Source organism: Pituophis catenifer, unplaced genomic scaffold (genome assembly GCF_029215685.1).
Source record: "Pituophis catenifer annectens isolate HBS135680 unplaced genomic scaffold, rPitCat1.0.hap2 SCAF_6, whole genome shotgun sequence".
Classification (NCBI taxonomy): Eukaryota; Metazoa; Chordata; class Lepidosauria; order Squamata; family Colubridae; genus Pituophis; species Pituophis catenifer.
Genome location: NW_027256886.1, coordinates 67,487,613 through 67,496,105, shown reverse-complemented (window position 1 = coordinate 67,496,105; position 8,493 = coordinate 67,487,613).

Below are 8,493 nucleotides of genomic sequence, written 5' to 3'. Positions count from 1 at the left end.
AAGTGATGTACCTGAACTCTGGAAGTAATTAATCACCAGAATATTGCATTGGGGAAAATGCATATAACCAAAAGAATACAGTTGTCTGGGGTTCAGAGGTCAGGTATTTATGATTGCTAGCAGACTACTTCATTTTGTACTTGAGGGAATAACTAAATTTATTAAGAAATACATGAAGTTAGAAAAGCCTATCTAAACGACATCATGAAGGAAGGGAATGTTGTGATGAAGCTTGAAACATGGGGAAGAAAGAGAAGGAAGGATAGCTTCTCATTTAAACAAGAGATTCCCAGGCATGTCTTCCAAGTGTAGTGGGGGGAAATCCAGATGGTGGCCATGACAAATGTGGTTGAAGCACATAAACAGGTGGGGCTTCAATCACACTTTCATGGCAATCATCTTGATGTTGTTGATCACAACCAACAGACAACTTGGAGATTCATTTAACTAATGGGCTACATGACATACAGATGCAAGGACAGCCTGTGAAGATCCTTCCACTCAAATCCATCTTATCATGATCTTGTGGTCAAAGTCGAAAAGGATGAGGCATTCCAACACCCATCTAATTTTCATGATATGTGGCATATAAATAGTTGAAGCTTAGCTGTTGGTTTCAAGTACTGTAGAGCCACTGACAACTTTCTTAAGGTATGCTGAGCAATTAATTTATTTGGCAGGCACACAGATGTGGGAAGACCCTGAAAATCAAGAACTTAGATAGCATAATCCATGCTCTATTTAACTGATTCCCAGTTTCCAGCATTGGACAGGTAGGCAGTCTTCCCTATATTGATGTTTGACGTTAACATATTTTATGGTTTTATCTCAGCATCCAGTTTTATCATTTTACCTACCGTATTTTTTGGAATATAAGACGCACCTTAGTTTTTGGGGAGGAAAATAAGAAAAAAACTGATTGGTGGGTGGATCGGCCTCCCAGAATACCCCAAATCAGCTGTTTCCAGAGGTTAATTTTAGCAACAGATTCCTTGGTTCTGAGCTCTGTGCCTTGCTTTTTTTTCTGCCTCTGAAACTTTTGAAACTGTTTCAGAAAAAAACTTTTTTTCTCCCTCTGAAAGCCTCCGAAACAGAGCTTCAGAAAAAAAGCCTTTTTTTCTAAAGCTTCTTTCAGAGGCTTTTATTCTGAAGGACTATCTGTACTCTGTTCAATCTCCTTTCTTTGTTATTGGTATGTAGATTAACCTCTTTGGATCTGTTGGTTATTGTGTCATTCTCCAGGTTTATTAGCATAGTTTGGTTAGAACCTTTACTGATTCTTCTTTTGTTTCTTGCCATATTATTTTAGATAAAAGCCTTTCTGAGGCTTTTTTTCTGAAGCTTCTTTCAGAGGCTTCTTTCAGCTTCTGAAATCTCCGTTTGGGAGGCTGGGCGGGGCTACATTCGGAGTATAAGACGCACCCAGATTTTCACCCTCTTTTTTTGGGGGGGGGGGAAGGTGCGTCTTATACTCTGAAAAATACGGTATATTCTTTTGATGTTCATTGATGGTGATCAAGGGTGGGCTGCTGGGGGTTCGCAGGGGTTCGGGAGAGTCTCTAGCTAAGATTCTGTGCAATTTGGAGAACCCCCAAATCCCACTCCTGGCTGGCCCTGCCCACCTCGCCCTGCCACTCTCAGGAGTCCCCACGCGGCCCGTTTTGGAAGCAGGGCGTGCTCGGAGGCTCAGGGAGGGCAAAAAACAGGCCTACCAGAAGTTCAGGAAGGCCGGATACGGGCCTGTTTCCAGCCTCCAGAGAGCCTCCAGAGCCTGGGGAGGCTGTTTTCGTCTTCCTGGAGCCTGGGGAGGGCAAAAACATCCACCCACCCACCCACCATGGTGCAGGAGGCCAACTAGGCCACACCCACCATGACCACGCCACCCAATAACCGGGCAGAGAAACCCTTGCTAAAATTTTTGAAGCCCATCCCTGAGGGTAACCTATTAGTTCCCATTTTTCATTTTTCCCTTTTAACAGTGTTCCCCCATACACAAATACACATTTCATTTTTAAAGGATAAACACTCTGATTTTTACAGTACCTTTAGAAATTATGTAAGAGCAAGAAGCACTCCAAACCATCAAAACCTCACAAGTCTGTATTTATTTGTGAGCACAATGGTGTCTAAATGGTTACCATTGTTGTTGGAATCAATTCTGAAGTTATGTCACATTTAATATGATATTGATTCTCAACATAGAGAATTTTTCTTTTGACTTGTAGTAGAGCAGTTACAATTGCCTTCTTCTCCTCTGCAGTCTCTGAATTTGGTGCAAATAAATCTTGATGTTGGTCTTGTAACCAAAGGAGGGTGATAAAACTCATTTATCCAGTTTTGTCAAAATAAATTGTAACAACTTGACAAATAGATGAGAAATAAAGCTTTTACTGATATAAACACATTCTTTCTGACTCAATATATGTGAAATCAAACTCTCCCTCTGGATCTCTCCCTCTCTTTTTTTTTGCTGAAAAGCAGGGTAAATCATGGAAAGAAGTGTTTGTAGGCAAGGAAATCATACCATGGAAATAGCCAATATCCACAGTGAGACAGATACTTGCCATATTTTTGCCACAAGATGTTGAAAATTTTGTTTCTCAAAAGCAGTTAACTGAATTTTTTCTCCATTGAAGTATTCCAGTTTAGCACACCATGGGAACCTAAAAAACCTTAATACTTTGCCAGGGGAAGACTTAATTTTTTCATGATTGGCTATTAAGAAAAAATAGCCACTTAAAGCTTCAGCGCATAATTCAACAAAGAAAAAGACACAATAGCCAAAGGTTTCTGTACCCATATGCATAATAAAAAGGCAAAATAAATTATTAACACAAGCTCAGCAAGGAGCGGAAAGGGAATGAAGCCCCAGGGTTACATTAAAATCTACAGACATTCAAGCTTTATATAACAGCTTATTCCAGATACAAAAAGTCAGTTTGATGAAGATCAGCAAAGCAAGATTCTGATGAGACAGGACAGTTCAAAGACACCAGTTCTGTTTAATCACACACTTAACTCAGATAGCTTATTCCAAGGCCAGGTTGATTGACTATTGTAATGCTCTCTACATGGGGCTCCCCTTGAAGAGCACTCGGAGGCTCCAGCTGGTCCAGAATGCGGCCGCGCGAGTGGTTATGGGCGCAACCCATTGTGCCCACGTGACCCCCCTCCTGCGCGAGCTGCACTGGCTCCCAGTGGTCTTCCGGGTGCGATTCAAGGTGTTGGTCACCACCTTTAAAGCACTCCATGGCATAGGACCCGGGTACCTTCAAGACCTACTCCTGCCACAAACAGCCTCCCACTGGCCAGTTCGCTCCCACAGAGAGGGTCTCCTTAGGGTGCCATCTGCCAAGTTTATTTATTTTATTTTATTTTATTTATTAGATTTCTATACCGCCCTACTCCCGAAGGACTCAGGGCGGTGCACAGCCAGACAATAAAAACACATACAATACAAAATTTAAAAAATAGAATAAAATCAAATTAAATAATTTTGGCCCCGACAAATTTAAAACCCCAAACTTTTAAAACCAATTTAAAATTGAATATATAAATACTAAAAGATATTTAAAATTTTAAAAATCTTTTATAAAAGAGGGGGAAAATTAGGCCAGGCCGGCCTGGTGAAATAGTAAGGTCTTTAAGGCGCGGCGGAAAGTGCGCAGATCCGGGATCCTCCGTACCTCTGGGGGGAGCTCGTTCCAGATAGTAGGTGCCCCCACAGAGAAGGCTCTCCCCCTGGGGGCCGCCAGTCGGCATTGTTTGGCTGACGGCACCCGGAGGAGCCCCTCTCTATGGGAGCGTACCGGCCGGTGGGAGGCTATTGGTGGTAGTAGGCGGTCCCGCAAGTACCCGGGTCCTAAGCCATGGAGCGCTTTAAAGGTGGTAACCAAAACCTTGAAGCGCACCCGGAAGACCACCGGGAGCCAGTGCAGCTCGCGCAGGAGAGGTGTTACATGGGAACGCCATGTCGCTCCCATTACCACCCGCGCGGCCGCACTCTGCGCCAGTTGGAGCCTCCGGGTGCTCCTCAAGGGGAGCCCCATGTAGAGAGCGTTGCAATAGTCCAGGCGGGAGGTGACAAGGGCATGAGTGACCGTGCGTAAAGAGTCCCGATCCAGAAAGGGACGCAACTGGCGAATCAGGCGAACCTGATGAAAAATCCTCCCGGTCACGGCCGTCAAGTGCTCTTCTAAAGACAGCCGTGAATCCAGGAGGACGCCCAAGTTGCGAGCCCTCTCCGTGGGGGCCAATGATTCGCCCCCAATAGTCAGTGATGGCGTTATGTCAGCTGGAGACACCCAGGGGGAGGGCCTTCTCTGTGGGAGCCCCTGCCCTGTGGAATGAACTGCCCACGGAAATGCGCAAGATCTCCGACCTCCATGTATTTCGCTGTGCCCTTAAGACCCTGCTGTTCCGCCAAGCCGGGCTATCAATTTAATGATTTTTAAATTGGGTTTTAAATTTTTGGGGTTTTAAATTTCAGCCGAATTATGTAATAATTTTAATTATTTTTAACTGATGTTTGTCTTGTGTTTTTTAATAGGCTGTACACCGCCCTGAGTCCTTCGGGAGAAGGGCGGAATAGAAATAAAATTATTTATTTATTTATTTATTATGGGAGTCATCCACAGGCCCTCTAAGTCCCTCTGTATGGCAGACACACAAATCCCATTTTTGGGAATTGAAAATTCTCAGAAGTAACATCGTGAACTCCAGCCCTTGGACTTTGCAACATATGGCAGGAGTTGCTGATGAAGATTGTCCTAAAGGTCAGTAAGTCCCATGTTTAGGTCCTTCCCCATTCTCCTCCAGCAGAGCTCCATCCTTCCAACCTTAGATAAATTTGCCGTTGCAAAATCTGACGAGAGATCCTTCAGCAGGAGCAGCATTCATAAACAATGAAGTTGACTATAACCTGGATCAGAGGTTGACTTTAAGATGTCACAGACTGTGCTGGAAATTCAAATGGACTGGTAAAAATTTAGGTGCTGGCTTAACACTTTTCTTTTGACAATTTTCAAATATGTCTCTGCAGGGACTGAACTCTCGTTTGCTTGTATGTACAGTAAGTGCTCCAGCCCATTAGGCCTCCCCTTCATATCTTCAGAGAATGTCTGGAGATCAAGGAAAATACAGTAGAAACAAGGCTGAATGCTTAACTTTGTTATCTATTCCTGCATTTTCACGCATCTACCTGGGCATTTAGTTGAAGTCTCAGATGGCTTCATGATCTTGGAGTACTTTCTCTATTGTTACAGGTATGTAGATATCTATATGCAGATATCTAGGTGCAGTTGTCCATGCCTCATAACCTCTAACTTGGATTACTGCTACATGTTATGCATTGGATTGCCTTCCAAAATGATCAGATATTGGGATTATCACAGAAAGCCACTTTAAAAGTATATTTTGCAGCAAGGGGTAATTGAGGACAATGTCTTCTCTTATTATTATTTTTTTTTTGTCAACAGTTAGATACCTAACATTTTACTTAGCCTAAGCACCCAATCTTACTACCACCTTCTACCTGCACATTTAGATGATGTCATCCATTTGTTCCTGGCACTTTGGAAGCAGACAAGAAGGCTGGCCCTTCTCCCCCGCAAGAATCAGGTCATGTGCTTGTATTTCCCAAGCCTCTGGGGCAGCTAAAAATGCCAGAGGCATTGAGATGCCAACCAGCCCAATTCCTAAACTCAGTAGTGGGATTCAAATCCCGGCGCTACCAGTTCGCTATTGGGAGTGTGCGGGTGTGCACGCTCGCTTTGTGAGCACATGGCAGTTCCACGCATGCGCAGAGTGTTTTTGATGACATCTGGGTGGTTGGGTGGAGCCTCCTGCCGCTGCTGCTACCGATTCGCCCGAACCGGGGGAAACCAGTAGCAACCCACCCCTACCTAAGCTGCATTCTTTTCCACACAGAGGAAAAATTGGTGAATTGCAACCATTCTGACAATGACTTGGGTGCCCTGCTTTCTCACAAAATAACCTCCATTTCCCAATCAGTCCTCCAATGTGTGTTTGTATGTGTGTGTGTGATCAATTAGCTGAGTCCACAACTAATCAAAGAGAAAACCAATCTAGAACTAAGGAAAAATTTCCTGACAGTTAAAACAATTAATCAGTGGAATGAATTGTCTCCAGAAGTTGTGGGTGCTCCAACAGTGGAAGTTTTTTTTTAAAAAAAGAGACTGGGCAACCATTTGTCTGAAATGGTATAGGATTTCCTGCTTGAGCAGAGGGTTGGACTAGAAGACCTCCAAGGTCCCTTCCAACTCTGTTATTCTGTTATTCAATAACGTAACTGTGAAATATCCTGGAAGAGGATAAGATATGGGGGGAGGGAATGTTACGGAGCTTAGCATGTGTTGGGGAAACTGTGAAGATAGTGTGGGAGGTATATGTATCCTTTAGAGATTGAGATACACATCCACTGCCTGAGAGGTTCTGATGTTCTCATTCTTTGAGTGCATGCTGCACACCCCACTGCAAATGCAGCATGGAGTGATGCTCTAACAGCATCACCTGTTACCCAGACAGAAGATCGGGATTGCTCCATTCATGGTACCATTGAACCATTATCTCTCTGCCTGGAAGGGAAGAGAATGTCTGTCCCCCCCATAATGGAATCTCTGCTATTGTTTCTTAACTGGGGATGAGTTCTGAGATTGAGTTCAGTTTGGTGAGATGTGCTCAGATTTCCAAGTCCCTATTAAGCACAGATGAGGAAAAAGATAGAACCTCATCTATCCAAAAGCTTGTATAAACGCTAGCAACCAGTCTTGCTTTCTGCCTGATCAACAGATGCACCAACTGGAGTTGTTTGCAGCTGCCCCAGGCAGTAAACCACTGAACTGCATGTTTCAGCATCTGTTTGGCAGCTTAGTAGATGATCCCTTCCACTTAGGCTAGGTCTTCCTCAGCAGGAAAAAATATCTTATTCTTACTAAGCCATGAAACTCAAGGTCTTCTTACATTTTGGTAACCCTGAATAACCTTGGATCTTGGATCTGAATTCTGTCAGACTGTGACAGAAAAATGGAATCTTATCACAACGTAGGAAGCCGCACTCAATCTAATCAGCTAGGATCTGTTCGCTAATCAAAAGTCTGTACAAAAGATATGTTTTTAAGAAGGAGGGAGGGAGACATGCTTCCAACCTCTCAACCTAGTCCAATTGTGAGCAAAATCTAAGCAACTTTACCCTCCAGAAGCCTAGGATATTCTTTTCAGCAGCCCTACAAATGATCCTGTGCTTGTCCTTCCCCAGCAAGAAATGGACCCACCATAAAGAGTTCTGCTAGTGTGATTGGCCGATGTAAGAGCACAAAACTTTCTTTTGCTGCTCTTTTTGATACTGTATAATCCCTAACGTGGGCTCATATTTGTGCTTGTCTGATTCACTCTTCTTTTTCTTCTAATGGTGGTCTTGGAATCTCTGCTGATGAAGTTCCTTAGAAGAACACACGAGGATCAATGCACAGTGAGGCATTAATCCAAGGCATGTTCATTCCACACAGCAACTAAATCTCAGTCAAACTACCAGATACTCAGAGAACCCCCAAATTCCCTCTAGGACCAGTCAGACTCCATCATTTGCCTAGAGCAGGGGTGTCAACCTCAATTTCATTGAGGGCCGCATCAGGGTTGTGTTTGACCTCAGGGAGCTGGGGTGGGCGTGGCCAGCTCAACGTCACTCATGTTGGGGGGGCAGTAGTGGCCCGAGTGCTCTGCAATGCAGCCTTCGCGAGCTCTTTTTCACTGGCAGAGGCACCGTGGGCTAATCGTTTGCTGTTTTCAGGGCAGCCCCACATGTTGTGGCCCGTCAGCGGCCTGTGCAGTTAGCAGCTGATTCCGACAGCGAGGAGGCTGGTGTGGTGCTGCGCCAGCAGCTTGTTCAACTGGTGCTTGAGTCAGACAATGAGGAGGCTGGAGAAGATGTGGTGCCAGAGGCGGAGATTCAGCCAGGGCCTTCAGAACCTCCAGAAGCTCCCATAAGTGAAGAGGAAGAAGAGGAGGAGCCTCTTCTCAATGCACAATCATGCAAAGCTGTTAAAAGGCAGGAGTGGCTCCTCAGGAGGACGTCTCCTCGAGAGTAAGGCTTGGGGCTAATTGGCCACTTCCCTAGCCTATTTAAGGAAGGACGACGACTGATGCAATTTGCAGGAAACAACTTTGTTCATATTCCTTCGCGTCTTGATTCCAGAAACACTTGATTCGGCTCTTGTTTCTCTCTTGTCAGTTTTCCTGCAAATTGCTTCTGGGCATTCTGCCAACCACAGTAAGATTACGGTTATCTGAAATACTGTACCTCAGAATTGAGTTATTATTCTTTGGATTCTTGTTGGCTGTTAATGAAGTTAAATTAACAGCCCTTGTTCAGAAAAGACTGATTTAAACTGTATTTGTGTTCGAACAACTACTAAGAAAGCTCATTAGTAGTCTTTAATTAGTAAGCTAAGGTTTGTACGGACTTTGTGTGTGCTG